The 19,198-nt window shown below is 33.7% G+C and overlaps 1 long non-coding RNA gene across 1 annotated transcript; it reads right to left on the bottom strand.

The window, feature by feature from the left end:
• Positions 1-232: 232 nt before the first annotated feature.
• LOC123896765 lies at positions 233-18,633 on the bottom strand. The gene is made up of 8 exons (XR_006804572.1): positions 16,610-18,633; positions 10,954-16,163; positions 9,166-10,607; positions 3,886-9,069; positions 2,084-3,812; positions 1,846-1,991; positions 1,404-1,757; positions 233-1,264 (listed from the first exon to the last, which is right to left on the bottom strand). It is a non-coding gene; the product is annotated as an uncharacterized LOC123896765 (long non-coding RNA).
• Positions 18,634-19,198: the final 565 nt, after the last annotated feature.

Raw genomic sequence — 19,198 nt, 5'->3', positions numbered from 1 at the left:
AACAAACCTTAACTGCCGCTGCATACTCTGATAAACTAATAGTCCTACTTGTTATTTTAAGTGTTAACAACTTCCTCCTAGTCTCTATATGCACCTTCACATCTTGAATAACTAATTTCAACTTTAAAAAAAAATTATAACTCAATTCACAACTTTACTTAGATATCACTCAGCCGAATAATTAAAAAAAACATCATATTGTCAATCAATTCCTCTACTCTCACACATCCTTTCTACTATGATTGCATTCTATGTTTGTCATCAACCAATGCATTAAGTACTCCTAATCAATTTGTTTTTTCTGTGTCATAAAAACTAACATTGCAACACTATTATGAAAAGCTAAAATGTCATAAAGAGGTGAAACCTGAATTTCTTCTAGCCATTCTAATTACCCCCAAAGTGTCTCTGATTACAAGACTATGGGACTAAACCTCCAAAATCCTTCACACAACTAACAACATCAGGTTCATGTGTTCTAGTATTTTCAAACTAATACATAGCTGCTTCATTTTTTAAACATATATAAGGTTCTATTTGGCACATGAATTGCAATGGTAGAGGTCAAATTCTAATTTATAGCAGCAACTTCTCAACTAGCATAATCACAGAAATTGAGAAGACTAGACTCAATTTTCTGGGAAATCAGATCATGATCCAACCTTCACTTACCTACGCTGAATAAAACAGATAAATGCATTGTTCAGATTTCAGAATGGCTGACCAAAGTTGAGGTATTCATAATAGTAGAGATCTCCAAATCAAGCCCAAAAGTAGTGGAAATATATGACACAACCTAAATAACATTTAGGTTTAGGACAAATTACCATTAAATTGCACCTCAATGAGACAAAATTTAACTGTCCTCCTAATGCCATATCGAGTTTCTTGTGCCAACTGTGAGATAGAGGATACTTATTTACACAGAATATTCATTGAAACAAAATCCTTCAACCAAGCTGCCCCCAAAACTCATCCTACAATAAGAGATTTCCACAGAATTTTGTTTAACACTAGTTATCACTGGAACGACCAATCAAAAGATAACTGAAAAAAGTACATATAAATTGAAAAATGATCAGTACGTTTGTAGTAACCTCGGCCACCACTTCACAACCCAATATAGATTCACAAGCTAGGAGTCCACCACTCTATTGTTAAATAGTGAAGTATAATCAATCTGATAAGACTCTCAACCACACCCAATACTGTGCACAAAGGGAAAAATATAGGAGTCCCCATACATGCTAGAATCTTGGTGGTTCTTGATAGAGAGAATTACAGCACAGTGTTAGATTCAGGTAAAGAAAATGACTAGTTTTGTCCAAAAGCTGAATTGACAATCCACCTACATTAGCAATAACTAAGAAAGCACAAAGGATATATAACTGAGTAGAAATCACCTTGAAGTCAGGCAGGTTCTTAAAAGAAGTATAATTATGATGGGTTCTTGTGCTGCAATAACAAAGAAATATCCACTTAGGAGAAGAGATTCACTCTTACCAAATAAAAGAAGAGTATAGAAAATCCCCCTTAACACAGATTACAACAGATACAGGAAGGTCAAACCACCAGATAATAACTACTCGAAAACAAGGCTCACGGTGCTCTAGGTCCAGACTAACAAGCAGAACTCAACAATAAAGAAACAAAGGCAAACAACATCAAACCTTCAAAAGTCATGCTCCTCACTGATTCGAGGAATTTATTGATGTGCGATTTATTCTTGAAGTACTCTAGAATCATATTCAACTCCTCTTCTTGAAAAAGACATAATAATCATAAATTATGAAGCTCTCCAAATACTTAGATTACTGATAAACAACACACAAAAATCAACATTACCACATCACACACGAGGACAACATTTTATCCCAAGGCTCAAAGCATGTCCTTGATAATATGCATCCCACATTTCATTGGCTATCTCTGCTTTAATAACCGAGCAGAACTTGATAATCTCGCAACAACAAATCACAGTCCCAATTTACCTGTGAAACCCACATGGAGCTTAAGGAATGAAGAAAACTAGATCCCCAAGAAGACAGAATCTTGAAGAATTCATATTTAGAGTAGTGGTTACCAAATGAAAGCATAACAACAATGAGAATATTCGTATGCTCCTCATACAGAAACACATAAACTCCACTAGCAGGACAACAATCAAAGGAATATCACTTATCCCAAGGCTGAATGGAAAGTATGGTACCTCTGGCTATCCACAGGCCACATATTCTATCTCGCCTGTAACACCCACACAAAATTCAAAAAGAACTGAGAAAAGTTGCCAAGTGTCAAACAACGACTAAATGTAAAGTCATTCTTAGCAGAGATACCAAATTAAAGCATACAACACAGACTGCAGAAACATCCAACTTGCAAGATCCATTACTCAATATGAATCGACAATTTAAGCTTCCACCTAATACCAGAGGACTCCTTGGGCCATTACTCAATATGGATGCTGAAACGACTATACTGAAAATGTAAAGAATTCATAATCTGAGTAGAGACCACCAAATTAAAGCCTAGAAAATATATGACACAGACAGCAAACATTATGGTCCATGTGTTCTCATTCACAAAAGATTAGTGCAAAGCAGCAAATACACTCATCTTCAATTTCTCCCCTTTAGACGGAAAATTGAAAAGGAGCACTCTGATTGAGACAGAAGGAAACAATTGTGGTACACCAAACCATGTAACACTTACCCTGCAAACACCAGATGAAAATGTACAGAAAATTACGCTGTGACATATGGGTTGTAGGAAAAAGAACTGAAAAGAAAGAAAGAATAATAGCTTAATTCTTCAAACCAAGTCGCATAACAGAGGATAAAAATTGGAAGAAAAGAAATGAAACAAACATAATCATCCACAATCCAATTAAAAAGTACCAAAATAAACTCGAGCCTTGTTACTAAACAGAATGTTATTTGTTTGAAAAACACTACACTGCAAGAAAACAGCATCATAATAAATATTTTTGTGAATGCCAATAAAAGCCATAACCAAATAAATCAGAATACTAAACATGAAGATCAAACAAGAGAAAGATAAAACCAGGAGAAATCACGTGTTTCCAACCTACAACACCTGAGGAAAATAAAAATGTTCACAATTCAATCCTTATGTCTTGCAATGAAATCCCAAAAATAAAATTAATAACAACTCATTGAAGAAATTTGAATTATCTATCTATAGCCATTATCTGTATTATATGGAATTGCAAATTGCTGCGGATATCCAGAAATAAACTTTCTGCAAAATGGATAAATACATAACTCAATATTCCTTTATTTTTACCAGCATAACTCTACCAAAACTACGCAAATAACCAAATGAGATTAACAATTAACTAAAACCCAAATAATTCATTAATAGCAGTAGGTCATTAAAATAAGAACAGCAACCTCCAAGATCAAACCAGCAAGAACCAAATCAAACCTCAACAACAAGATACAAAAGTGAGAATACAAAACTTTAAGACCAAACAAGAGGAAGACAGAACCATAAGGGATTGCATGTTAGATTACCTCTCCTGCAACACCAAAGAGGAAAATAACTACTCAAAAAAAATATGTGAACTTAGAATCAATATACTGAAAAGAAAAAGATTCGCAATTCAATTTGTATATGTTTTAATCACAAAGCCCAAAACTGAAAAGAACATCTTGTTGAAATAATTGGATTTATCTTGACCCTCCAACTGAAAAGAACAACATGTTGAAGTAATTGGATTTAACTTGACCCTCCTTTCTTATCCATTCTATAAAGCATCCCAACGTTCTAGATGTCTAAACTTCAGCTCACTGCAAAACAGACGTGTATATCTTGATTATCCAAGAAAGAGATGGACATCTACATTCAAGGAAGAAACAATACCCGTTAAATTCAAAAGGCTCAGAATCTCGTATGCTTCATACTCACATTCCTGATGCGAAAATTGCTAAACTAGCAGGGGACACTTTCATAGGACTACTATGCCAAATCCCAACGTAAAACACATGTAAGTATAAAATGACCAGTTTTATTTATTCAAGGCTGAACGGGAACGTTAAGAGGCATGACCAGTTTTATCCCAGGGATGAACGGAAAGTAAGAGGGATGACCAATTTTATTCCAATGCTGAACAAAAAGTAAGTGAACCTCTATACCTGCCACACATTTATAGGCCATCTCCCCTGTAACAGGCACACAAAAAACTTAAAAGAGCTGACAAAAGTAGATTCTGATTATTATTATTCAACAAAGACTGAATGTAACAGATTCTCAATAGAAATGACCAAATTATAGCCTTGCGATGCTAGGGAGTATAAGACAGCCTGTAGAAGATGATCATTCATCGAAACAAATTTCATCAAATTTGCAAGATCGTTGTGTACCCATATGAAGAGACAATTTCAGTTTCCTCCTAATACAGAGAAGTCCCTGGGCCACTGTAACGAAGAGTATATCTTTTAAGAAGTATCATCGTGAATGAAAAATAATCAAGAGTCAAGACAACAATACAGTAAAAGATAATTATAGTGTAAACCTCCCCGAACAAAGTAATGTCGCCCCCAACAGAAACAAATCACCAGAACAAACAGCACGTAAAACGTAATCAAATTGATCATAATCACTCATCTTGGGAAGGGCGAAGAGATAAGCGAGAGTAGTACTCAAGTTCCGCAAGGATGAATGAGAAAGTGTGCACTAAACCAAGCCCAAGCCTGTAGGAAGGACCGAGAAGCATTTAAATTGCTTGACAGAAGAGGGAAAATAAGAGGCACTCATCTCCTACTTCTCCACTTCAGACGGAAAAATCAACAAGGTGCAGTGTGATTGAGAAAGGAGACCTCTGTTGCACACCAAACCCTTGTATACCACAGACCCTGCGAATACCACAGATGATACATGTGCAGAAAAATTACGCCGCAACAAATAGTTGTACGAAAAAAAAACAAAAAACAACAAAAAGATTTCCTCAAACCAAGCTGGTTAACTCTGAAATCATAGTTACAAAGCGAACCCCACAAAGTTGTCCCAATTTTTCACACTGCAGAAAAACATGTACACAATTCAATTTATGACTTGCAATCGAATCCCAGAAATTAAAATAAATAAGAACGATTCATTGAAGGAATTTTATTTATCTATCTGGAACCGTTCTCCATTCTTGTCCGTTGTATCAAGCAAACCCCACAAAGCTGTTGCAGTTTCTCCAGAATTGAGCAAACTTCCACTGTTAGATTATATGTCAGAAACCTAAATATCACAAAACAGTAGAATGATAGGGTAGTGTTGTGCAAATAGTTGTAGAAAAAACGAAGAAAAAAGAGAAAAGATTAGCATAATTCTCCAAACCAAGCCTCTGATCAGCAGATCAGAGAGAGCCTCACAAAGTTGTCCCAACTTTTCCAGAATCGTGTAAAACCTCACTGTCAGATTACATGTCATACATAAACCTTAATGTAAGAAAACAGTAGTGGGCTGAACTATTCAGATAAAACCAGCAACCCTCGTCGCACATCAATATCTCTCACATGTAACAACCATGGAACGGAAACAAAAAAGATTGGACATTAAAACACAGAGAATAACTGAAATGAAAATGAAGTTTGCCAAAATAAACCTGTATTCAATTTATGACTTGCAATCGAATCCCAGAAATTAAAATAAATAAGAACGATTCATTGAAGGAATTTTATTTATCTATCTGGAACCGTTCTCCATTCTTGTCCGTTGTATCAAGCAAACCCCACAAAGCTGTTGCAGTTTCTCCAGAATTGAGCAAACTTCCACTGTTAGATTATATGTCAGAAACCTAAATATCACAAAACAGTAGAATGATAGGGTAGTGTTGTGCAAATAGTTGTAGAAAAAACGAAGAAAAAAGAGAAAAGATTAGCATAATTCTCCAAACCAAGCCTCTGATCAGCAGATCAGAGAGAGCCTCACAAAGTTGTCCCAACTTTTCCAGAATCGTGTAAAACCTCACTGTCAGATTACATGTCATACATAAACCTTAATGTAAGAAAACAGTAGTGGGCTGAACTATTCAGATAAAACCAGCAACCCTCGTCGCACATCAATATCTCTCACATGTAACAACCATGGAACGGAAACAAAAAAGATTGGACATTAAAACACAGAGAATAACTGAAATGAAAATGAAGTTTGCCAAAATAAACCTGTATGCTTGGATACAAAAACCCTAAGAAACTCAATAATCAGATCATTAAAATAAAAACAACTTTAAGAACAAACCCAACAATAAACAAATCAAACATTAGAATCAAGAGACTGAAGTAATAAAAAGAGGAAGATAGATATAACCAGAAAAAATCAAGAAATTGTAAGTTCACAAACAACTTGAAAGTTTGAAAATGAAAATAATTTAATAGATATCACCGAATCAAAATGCTAGGTTCCATGCTATAAAGAAGGTTATTAGTTTGAAAAACCACAATGCATGAGTCATTCGAAGTGTGACAACAGATCTGAGAAAATCATGTTACTATGTAAATCCCTTGCAATCTAGATTATAGAAGCAGCACCAAAGAGTAAATCACAAATCAAGAAATATATGCTATCAAAATCAATTAAGACTGAAACAAAAAGAATTTACTAGACAACAGCAAATCAAAACTGGAGGCTCCATGCGTTGACAGAAGTTATTATTTTGACAAACCAAGCTGCAGAAAAAGCATATTCATTGGTAAAAAAAAGCAAGCTCAAGTTCAATTTATATGTCATGTACTCAAAGGACAAAATTAAAAATAAAGAATGACTCATTGAAAAAATGTGGATTATCTGAATTCATTCTTAAATGATAACCAATCTTCTCATTCTCCTATAATAACCAATCTTCATCTCTCTGATAATAACCATACTTAAGCTCCCTGCCTGCCACAAATATCCCATGTCAAACCCACACAGCAGACTAAAAAAAATTCACAAAAGTAGATACCGATTATCAAACAACTCCTGAAATGTAAAGAGCCTCAGTAGAGATGACCAAATCATAGCCTAGCAACAGTAGAGAGTATACGACACAGACTATAGAGATGATGATTCATGAAAACAAATTTGCATCCAATTTCAAGATCGTTGTGTTTCCATATGAACAGACAATTTCAGATTCCTCCTAATAAAGAGAAGTCCTCAGGCCACTGTTATGAAGAGGATATCCTTTAAGCCTAGAAACATAACTGGTTGATACATGTAAATTGGTCGACAAAAGATTAGTAGTTCAAAGGGAGGAGGCACTTATCTCCTATTTCTCCACTTCATAGGCCAAAATTAACTAGGTGCAGTGTTGTTATTGAGAAAGGAGATTTCTTTTGCACACCAATCTCATGTAACACATACCCTGTGAACACCAGATGATACATGTGTAGAAAAATTACGTCGCGACAAATAATTGTAGAAATATCAAGAAAAACAATAAATATTTCTCCAAACCAAGCCACTGATAAAACGATCATAGTTACAAAGAGAACCCCATAATTCTGTCCCAACTTTACCAGAATTGTGTAAACTTCCACTGTCAGATTACATGTCATCAACCAAAATGAAAGAAACCAGTAGTATGATGGGGTAGTGTGACACAGTTGTAGAAAAAACCAAGAAAATGATTAGCATAATTCTCCAAACCAAGCCACTGATCAGCCGATCACAGTTACAAAGAGAGAGCCCCACAAAGATGTTCCAATTTTTCCAGAATTATTAAAAAATTTGCACTGTCAGATTACATGTCAAAAACTTCAATGTAAGAAAACAGTTGTGTGATGGGGGTAACAAAACCTAAGGATGAACTTATCAAATATAACCACCAACCCTCCACGCATATAAAAAAAACTAATCGTAATTAAATATCATAAAAAGAGTGGATTAAGAAGACTGGACAATAAAATATAGAATAAATGAGATGAAAATGATTCAGAGTCTATATGCTTTGATCAGTTCACCATGAAATGAATTGTGCCAAAATGAACCTGATTGCTTGATACTACATAGCAAGGTATAGCTTCGAACCAAACTACACGGCAGAAAACAGACAGTTTCAATTCACAATTCAACCTGGGGTGATAATCATAATTTCGCAAAACATTACCATTATCTGATACTCAATTGGAAACACATTAAAACAGAAAATTCACATGAGAACTCCAGTATTTTGCCAACAAATTAAATGCTTGGAACCAACAATAAACAAATCAAACTTTAGATTAAGAGAACAAAATAATCAACAAAAAAAAGAATAAGAACGCAACACATGAAAATCACAGAAGAGGAAGATATAGAACCTGAAGAAATCATATGTTCACTGACTACTCCTGAAACACTAAAGAGTAAATAACAAATCAACATATATATACTCTCAGAGTAGATGAAGAAATTTTAAAACAGAAAAGAATTTAATAGATATCACCAATTCAAAAATGATAGGCTCCATGCTATGTACAATTTTATTAATTTGACAAATCACACTGCATAGAAAACTTGTTCAAACTTCAATTCATATATGTCGGGCCAAGAAATAAAAATGACGAACAACTCAATGGAAAAAATGAATAAACGGAAAGAACAACACATACGAATACAAGAGTTCTCAACTCACTGCAAAATGGATAAAAAGTGCATCTCAATTATCCAATTATGAAGAATTATATACAAAATTTAGACAAATCATTCTTGATAACCGATTTAAAAGAGTCAAGAGAAGTGTGATTGGGTGAATTTCTCGATATCTACAATATGAGAAAAACATATCACTAACAATCTCCTATTCTCGATTACAGGAACCCTGAAAATAAGCAATCATGGAAAAAAACAACTGGCAAACAGATCAAGAAATCAAGAAACAAAAGAAAATTGAACACAAGAACAAGCAAATTTTAGAATCGAAAAATTAAAATCACATCTTCTCGTGCAGAACCCAAGAGTAAGTACCAAATCAAGAAATATATATGATATAAGAATTAATAATGAAAGATTGAAACAAATGTTTTTACTAAAGATCGCCAAACCAAATCTCGAGGCTCCATACTATGAAGAAAGTTATTATTTTGACAAACCAAGCTGCAGAAAACACGTTCAAAGTTCAGTTCACTTATAATGCATCAAAGCGAAGACATAAAAATTAAAAAAGAATGTTGTAGAAAAAAATCTCGAGACCTCTGTTGCACACCAAACCCATGCATTCTACAGACCCTGCGAATACCACAGATGATACATGTGCAGAAATATTACGCCGCAACAAATAGTTGTAGAAAAAGAATAAAAAACAACAAAAATATTTCTTCAAACCGTGCCGCTCATCTCTGAAATCACAGTTACAAAGTTGTCCCAAATTTTTCACACTGCAGAAAAACATTTACACAATTCAATTTATGACTTGCAATCGAATCCCAGAAATTAAAATAAATAAGAACGATTCATTGAAGGAATTTTATTTATCTATCTAGAACCGTTCTCCATTTTTGTCCATTGTATCAAGTCGTTTAGATGATGGCTACAAGAAAACCCCACAAAAGTGTTGCACTTTTCCAGAATCGAGCAAACTTTCAATGTCAGATTATATGTCAAAAACCTAAATATCAGAAAACAGTAGAATGATGGGGTAGTGTGGCAAATAGTTGTTGAAAAAACGAAGAAAAAAGAGGAAAGATTAGCATAATTCTCCAAACCTAGCCCTCTGATCAGCAGATCACAAAGAGAGCCTGACAAAGTTGTCCCAACTTTTCCAGAATCGTGTAAAACCTCACTGTCAGATTACATGTCATACATAAACATTAATGTAAGAAAACAGTAGTGAAACGAAGAAGTTAATCGCAAAAGACTAGGAATGTACACAATGAAACGAAGAATAAAATTTGTCGCAAAAGAGGAATTAGAAGAAAATCAATTTAAACCCTAACAAAATAATCAGATCATTAAAATATAAAAAGAGGAAGATAAATATAACAGGAAGAAATCAAGAATTTATATGTTCACAAACTACTTGAAATTTTGAAAATGAAAAGAATTTAATAGATATCACCAAATCACAATGCTATGCTCCATGCTATGAAGAAGGTTATTAGTTTGACAAACCACACTGCAGAAAAACAATATGTTTAAAAGTCAATTTGTATGTGTTGCAACCAAATCCCAAAAATTAAAATAAATAATACGACTCATTTAAAAAATTTGATATATCTATGTGGAGCCATTCTCCATTCTTGTTCATTGTATCAAGATCTCTCAGCTAGCTGGAAAGAGGAAAGTATATCTTGCTGCAAAAAGGATAAAGGATCTCTCTATTATCAAATGAAGAAATCAAGAAATTATATGTTCACAAACTACTTGAAATTTTGAAAATGAAAAGAATTTAATAGATATCACCAAATCACAATGCTATGCACCATGCTATGAAGAAGGTTATTAGTTTGACAAACCACACTGCAGAAAAACAATATGTTTAAAAGTCAATTTGTATGTGTTGCAACCAAATCCAAAAAATTAAAATAAATAATACGACTCATTTAAAAAATTTGATATATCTGTGGAGCCATTCTCCATTCTTGTTCATTGTATCAGGATCTCTTAGCTAGCTGGAAAGAGGAAAGTATATCTCGCTGCAAAAAGGATAAATGATCTCTCTATTATCAAATGATGAATTATAAAAATCATACAAATAATTCTTGATAACCTATTCATAAAGTAAGAGTCATTTGAAGTGTGATAACAGATCTGAGAAACTCATGTTACTATGTAAATCCCTAGCAATCTAGATTATAGAAGCAGATCAAAGAAAAGTAGAACCAAAAGAAGTTAATCCATCAAGGAGCAAACCAAAAGAAACCTTTAGGAGGATAAAATTCCAGCAGCACCAAAGAGTAAATCATAAGTCAAGAAATATATGCTCTCAAAATCAATAAGTAAAAAAAAAAATCAATAAAGATTGAAACAAAAAGAACTTACTAGGCAACAACAAATCACAAGTTGAGACTTCATGCATTGACAGAAGTTATTATTTTGACAAACCAAGCTGCAGAAAAAGCATATTCATTGGTCAAAAAAATGCAAGCTCAAGTTCAATTTATATGTCATGTACTCATAGCACAAAATTTAAAACAAAGAATGACTCATTGAAAAAATGTGGATCATCTGAACGCTTTCTCCAATAATAACCAATCTTCATTTCTCTGATAATAACCATAGTTCAGCTCTCTGCCTGCCACAAATATTCCATGTCAAACCCACACAACAAACTCAAAGAAATTGACAAAAGTAGATACTGATTATCAAACAAAGACTGAAATGTAAAGAGCCTCAGTAGAGATGACCAAAAAAGGATAAAGGATGTAAGGATAATCAAATGAAGAATTCTTGGAAACCTATCCGTAAATTAAGCGTCAATAGAAATGTGATAACAGATCTGAGAAAAGAATGTCAACATAGATCCTGAACAATATAGTCTATAGAAGCAGATCAATGAAAAAAGAAACAGCAAACCCTTAAATTAAGTCATCACGGAGGAAACCATAACAAACAAAACCTTTAGAATCATAAAATTCATACAACACCAACTAGTAAATCAAAAATAAATATTTGCTCTCAGAACAACAAAGAAAGACTAAACAGAAAAGAACAAGTCCAGAAGGGGCAAAGGCACTTATATCCAATTTCCCCACTATAGACAAAAATTAACAAGGTGCAATGTGATTGAGAAACGAGGCTTCTATTGCACACCTAACTCATTACCTGTGAACATCATATGTCCAGAATCGTGGATAATTTCTGTCCGATTTCAGTGTCAAAAACCTATATGTAAGAAAACCTAAGGTGTAAAGGAGTAAAATGATTCCCAATCAAGAAGATTATGCCAAAATGAACCTGATTTCTAGATACTACATAAGCAAGTTATAGCTTCAAAACAAACTACACGGCAGAAAACAGACAGTTTCAATTCACAATTCAACCTGGGGTGATAATCATGTAAATAACAAATCAACATATATTATACTCTCAGAGTGGATGAAGAAATTTTAAAACAGAAAAGAATTTAATAGATATCACCAAATCAAAAATAATAGGCTCCATGGTATGTAGAATTTTATTAATTTGACAAATCATGCTGCAGAGAAAACAAGTTCATACTTCAATTCATATATCTCGAGCTAAGAAATAAAAATGAAGAACCCAATGAAAAAACTGATTTATCTATCGGTGTCATCCTCCGTTCTTATGTTGCTAGAATAGAAGACTTCTCAGCTCACTGCAAAATGGATAAAAAAGTGTATCTCGATTAAACAATTATGAAGAATTATATACAAAATTTGAACAAATAATTCTTGATAACCGATTTAAAAGAAGAGTCGAGAAGTGTAATTGCGTCAAAGCCAACAAAAAATAAAAACAACTCATTGAAGAAAATTGATTCGTTAATAGCAGTAGGTCATTAAAATAAGAACAACAACCTCCAAGATCAAACCAGCAAGAATCAAATCAAACCTCAACAAAAAGATACATAACTGAGAATACAAAACTTGAAGATCAAACAAGAGGAAGACAGAACCATAAGGGATTACGTGTTCGTAGATAACCTCTCCTGCAACACCAAAGAGGAAAATAACTACTCAAAAATATATATGAACTCAGAATCGATATACTGAAGGAAAAAAGATTCGCAATTCAATTTGTATATGTCTTAATCACAAAGCCCAAAACTGAAAAGAACACCATGTTGAAGTAATTGGATTTATCTTGACCCTCCAACTGAAAAGAACATGTAGCAGTAATTTGAAAACAGCAATTCATAAGGGATTGCGTGTTCGTAGATAACCTCTCCTGCAACACCAAAGAGGAAAATAACTACTCCAAAATATATATGAACTCAGAATCGATATACTGAAGGAAAAAAGATTTGCAAATCAATTTGTATATGTTTTAATCACAAAGCCCAAAACTGAAAAGAACACCATGTTGAAGTAATTGGATTTATCTTGACCCTCCAACTGAAAAGAACATGTAGAAGTAATTAGATTATCTATTCGTAAAGTAAGAGTCATTCGAAGTGTGACAACAGATCTGGAAAAACTCATGTTACTATGTCAATCCCTAGCAATCTAGATTATTGAAGCAGATCAAAGAAAGTAGAACCGCAAACACTGACATCACGGAGCAAACCAAAAGAAACCTTTAGGAGGATAAAATTCCAACAGCACCGAAGAGTAAATCATAAATCAAGAAATATATGCTTTCAAAATCAATAAAGATTGCTTGTAAAAAAAAATCAATAAAGATTGAAACAAAACGAATTTACTGGGCAACAGCAAATCAAAACTTGAGGCTCCATGTGTTGACAGATGATATTATTTTCACAAACCAAGCTGCAGAAAAAGCACAAAATTTAAAATAAAGAATGACTCATTGAAAAAATGTGGATTATCTGAACGCATTCTCCAATAACAACCAATCTTCATCTCTCTGATAATAACCATAGTTCAGCTCTTTGCCTGCCACAAATATCCCATATCAAACCCACACAGAAAACTCAAAGAAATTGATGAAAGTAGATACTGATTATTATCAAACAAAGACTGAATTGTAAAGAGCCTCAGTAGAGATGACCAAATTATAGCCTAGCACCAGTAGATAGTATACAACACAGCCAGCAGAGGAGTCCTTGGGCCACTGTTATGAAGAGGATATCCTTTAAGCTTCGCAACATAACTGGTTGATACATGTAAATTGGTTGAGAGTAGATTAGTAGTACAAAGGGAAGAGGCACTTATCTCCTATTTCTCCACTTCATAGACCAAAATTAACCAGGTGCAGTGTTATTGAGATAGGAGATTAGTTGCACAACAAGCCCTAGTAACACATACCCTGTGAACACCAGATGATACATGTGTAGAAAAATCACGTAGCGACAAATAATTGTAGAAATATCAAGAAAAAAAAGAAATATTTCTCCAAACCAAGCCACTGATAAAAAGATCATAGTTACAGAAAAGAACCCCACAATGCTGTCCCAATTGTGTTAACTTTGGCTGTCAGATTACATGTCATAAACCAAAATGTAAGAAAACAATAGTATGATGGGGTAGTGACACATTGTAGAAAATATAACGAAAAAGATTAGCATAATTCTCCAAACCAAACCATTAATCTGCAGATCGCAGTTACAGAGAGAGAGCCCCACAAAGCTGTTCCAATTTTTTAAAAATTGTGAAAAAATTTACACTGTCAAATTTCATGTCAAAATCTTCAATGTAAGAAAACAGTCATGTGATAGGGCAATAAAACCTAAGGATAAACCTTTCAGATATAACCACCAACCCTCCTCGCATATCAAATAAACTAATCTCAATTAAAGATCATAAAAGAGTAGATCAAGAAGACTGGACACTAAAATATAGAATGAATGAAAATGATTCAGAGTCTATATGATTTGATCAGTTCACCATGAAATGAAGAGTGTGCCAAAATAAACCTGTATACTTGATACCACACAACATTACTGTTCCAAGACACACTGCAGAAAACAGATACCTGTTTGAATTCAAATTCAACCCGGGATGATAATATGTACCAATCCACAAATTATTATCATTTTATGAGAAAACATTGGAAACTTAAAAACTCACATGAGAACTCCAGTATGCTCAATATTCAGACAATTAAAATATGAACAACAACTTTATCATTGAAAACAACCATAAACATATCAAACATTAGAATCAAAAGACGAAATAAGAAACAAAAGAATAAAAAAAACTCACGAAGATCAAACAAGAGAAGATAAATAGAACCAGAAGAAACCAAGAAATCTATGTACACAAAATATATGCTCTCTGAATTGAAAGTTTGAAATCGAAATTTAATCAACATCACCAAAATAAAAAGCTGGCTCCATGCTACGAAGAATTTTATTAGTTTGACAAATCACTCTGCAGAAAAAGAAAAAAAAAGAAAGAAAAAAGGTTCAAAATTCAATTTATATTTGAAATCAAATCCCAGATATTAAAATCAATAAGAACAACGCATTGGAAGAAATTTGATTTATCTATCTGGAGCCATTCTCAGTTTTTGTCCATTGTATTAAGAAGTTCAAATATAAAGACTTTCAGCTCGCTGCAAAAAAGGATAAAGGATATCTGGATTACCAAATGAAGAATTAATGGAAAGATATCCGTAAAATAAGAGTCAAGAGAAATGTGATAACAGATCTGAGAGAAGGATGTCAACATAGATCCCGAGCAACAAACCATTAAATTATGTCATCACAGAGGAAACCAGAACAAACAAAACCTTTAGAATCATAAAATTTCTACAGCACTGAATAGCAAATAAAAAAAAAAATTTGCTCTCAGAATAAACAAAGAAAGACTGAAACGAAAAGAACAAGTCCAGAAGGAGCAAAGGCACTTTATCTCCAATTTCCCCACTTTAGACAAAATTAACAAGGTGTGATGTGATTGAGAAACGAGGCTTCTATTGCACACCAAACCCATGTAACACTTACCTGTGAACATCATATGTCCAGAATCGTGGATAATTTTTGTCAATTACATTGTCAATTAAAATCACATCTTCTCATGCAGAACCAAAGAGTAAATGCCAGATCAAGAAATATATATGATATAAGAATTAATAAAGAATTATTAAAACAAATGTTTCACTAAAGATCTCCAAACCAAATCTCGAAGCTCCATGCTATGAAGAAAGTCAAGCTGCAGAAAACACATTCAAAGTTCAATTCACTTATTATGCATCAAAGCCAAGAAATAAAAATTTAAAAAGAATGTTCATTCAAGAAATTCTGAAAAAAGTGAGAATACAAAAGTGAGAATACACAACTTTTATTTTTTTGAAAAAAGTGACAATACAAAAGTGAGAATACAAAACTTGAAGATCAAAAAGAGGAAGACAGAACCATAAGGGATTGCGTGTTTGTAGATTACCTCTCCTGCAACACCAAAGAGGAAAATAACTACTTAAATATATATGAACTCATAATTGATATACTGAAAAGAAAAATATTCGCAATTCAATTTGTGAATGTCTTGATCACAAAGCCCAAAACTGAAAAACACCATGTTGAAGTAATTGGATTTAACTTGACCCTCCTTTCTTATCCATTCTATGAAGCATCCCAACATTCTAGATGTCTAAGCCTCAGCTTACTGCAAAAGAAACGTGTATATCTTGATTATCTAAGAAAGAGATGGACATCTACATTCAAGGAAGAAACAATACCCGTTAAATTCAAAAGGCTCAGAATCTTGTATCATACCGGATACTTGCATAGTATGGGTACTCCTAAAATGGTAAAATACCGAATCTTCATAGTATGGGTACTCCTAAAATGGTGAAGTACCCGTACCGGGTACGCACCAGTACCGGATACTTGCATGGTACTCGCTGGGTACTTACAAACCAAAATCCATTGTTATTTGATTGATTCGGGGTGGTGGATACGGCAAAAATGTGCAGGTGGTTTAAAAATAGCATAAAATGTTTTAATTTTTTATTACATATTAATTATTTATCTTGCTTTTGATGAAAATAGTTGAGGTGGTGGACAAATTCACTCAAAATATAATTATTTTGATATTTTGTATTAACGTACCCGTATCTTAAATCTTTTCAAAATGCTGTATCCCGTACCAGTACCCGCACCTGTATCGGGTACCGTACCCGTACCTTGGCAACATAGCTTCATACTCACATTCCTGATGCAAAACTAGCAGGGAACACCTTTATAGGACCATTATCCCAAATCCCAACACAAAACACATGTAAGTATAAAATGACCAGTTTTATTTATTCAAGGCTGAACGGAAAAGTTAAGAGGCATGACCAGTTTTATCCCAGGGATGAACAGAAAGTAAGAGGGATGACCAGTTTTATTTCATTGCTGAACGAAAAGTGAACCTCTCTACCTGCCACACATTTATAGGCCATCTCCCCTGTAACAACCACACAAAAAACTTAAAGGAGCCGACAAAAGTAGATGTTGATTATTAATTTATTATTCTCCAACAAAGACTGAATGTAACAGATTCTCAAATAGAAATGACCAAATTATAGCCTTGGAATGCCAGTGAGTATACGACAGCTGGCAGAATATGATGATTCATTGAAACAAATTTCATCAAATTTGCAAGATCGTTGTGTACCCATATGAAGAGACAATTTCAGCTTCCTCCTAATACAGAGAAGTCCCTGGGCCACTGTAACGAAGAGTATATCTTTTGAGAAGTATCATCGGGAATGAAAAATAATCAAGAGTCAAGACAACAATACAGTGAACACAATTATAGTGTAAACCTCCCCGAACAAAGTAATGTCGCCCCCAACACAAACAAATAACCAGAACAAACAACACGTAAAACGTAATCAAATTGATCATAATCACTCATCTTGGGAAGGGCGAATAGATAAGCGAGAGTAGTACTCAAGTTCCGGATATGGAAACAAAAACACTGAAAGAAACACAAAAACATGAACAACTTGTACACAATTCAAGGACAACTATTCAGGGAATAGAAACAGATATATGTAAAAAGAACCAAATTATATCGCAAGGATGAATGAGAAAGTGTGCACTAACCAAGCCCAAGCCTGTAGGAATGGACCGAGAAGCATGTAAATTGCTTGACAGAAGATACGTAGTTACAAAGGGAACAGAAGAGGCACTCATCTCCTACTTCTCCACTTTAGACAGAAAAATTAACAAGGTGTAGTGTGATTGAGAAAGGAGGCCTCTGTTGCACACCAAACCCATGTATACCACAGACCCTGCGAACACCACAGAAGATACATGTGCAGAAATAATACGCCGCAGCAAATAGTTGTAGGAAAAAAAAAAAAAAAAAAAAAGATTTCTTCAAACCAAGCCGCTGATCTCTGAAATCATAGTTACAAAGAGAACCCCACAAAGTTGTCTCAATTTTTCACACTGCAGATAAACATGTACAAAATTCAATTTATGTCTTGCAATCGAATCCCAGAAATTAAAAGAAATAAGAACGATTCATTGAAGGAACTTTATTAATCTATCTGGAACCATTCTCTACTCTTGTCCAGTTTATCAAGACGTTTAGATCATGGCTACAAGAAAACCCCACAAAGCTGTCGCACTTTCTTCAGAATTGAGTAAACTTGTCAAATTAAATGTCAAAAACATAAATATTAGAAAACAGTAGAATGATGGGGTAGTGTGGCAAATAGTTGTAGAAAAAACGAAGAAAAATGAGAAAAGATTAGCATAATTCTCCAAACCAAGCCTCTGATCAGCATCGTGTAAATTCAGAAAGAGTACATGTCATACAGAAATAATTAATGTAAGAAAACAATATTGAGCTGAACTATTCAGCTAAAACCAGCAACCCTACTCTGACATCAATATCTATCACATGTAACAACCATGGAACGAAAAAAAAAACTGGACACTAAAACACAGAATAACTGAAATAAAAATGAAGTTCTACAAAATAAACCTGTATGCTTGATACTAACAGAACTTTGTTGTTCCAAGACACACACTGCAGAAAACGGGTACATGTTTCAATTCAGCATTAGTAAGAGGGAGATAAATATAACCATAAGAAATCAAGAAATTGTGTGTTCACAAATTACTTGAAAGTTTGAAAATGAAAAAAATTTAATAGATATCACACCAAATCAAAATGCTATGCTCCATGCTATGAAGAGAGTTATTAGTTTGACAAACCTCACTGCAGAAAAACAATATGTTCAAAATTCAATATGTATGTCTTGCAATGAAATCCGAAAAATTCAAATAAATAAAACAACTGATTTAAGAAATTTGATATATCTATGTGGAGCCATTCTCCATTTTGTCCATTGTATCAGGATCTCTCAGCTAGCTGGAAAGAGGAAAGGATCCCTCAATGCAAAAAGGATAAAGGATCTCTCGACTATCAAATGATGAATTATATTAATTATACAAATAATTCTTGATAAGCTATTCGTAAAGTAAGAGTCATTCGAAGTGTGACAACAGATCTGAGAAACTCGTGTTACTATATAAATCCCTAGCTATCTAGATTATTGAAGCAGATCAAGGAAAGTAGAACCGCAAACACTGACAGCACCGAAGAGTAGATCATAAATCAAGAAATATACGCTCTCAAAATTAATAAAGATTGCTTGTCAAAAAAAAATTAATAAACAAAAAGAATTTACTAGGCAA

The sequence above is a fragment of the Trifolium pratense genome, linkage group LG7 (genome assembly GCF_020283565.1).
Source record: "Trifolium pratense cultivar HEN17-A07 linkage group LG7, ARS_RC_1.1, whole genome shotgun sequence".
In the NCBI taxonomy this organism is placed as follows: Eukaryota; Viridiplantae; Streptophyta; class Magnoliopsida; order Fabales; family Fabaceae; genus Trifolium; species Trifolium pratense.
This window is presented reverse-complemented; position numbering and strand designations above follow the sequence as displayed.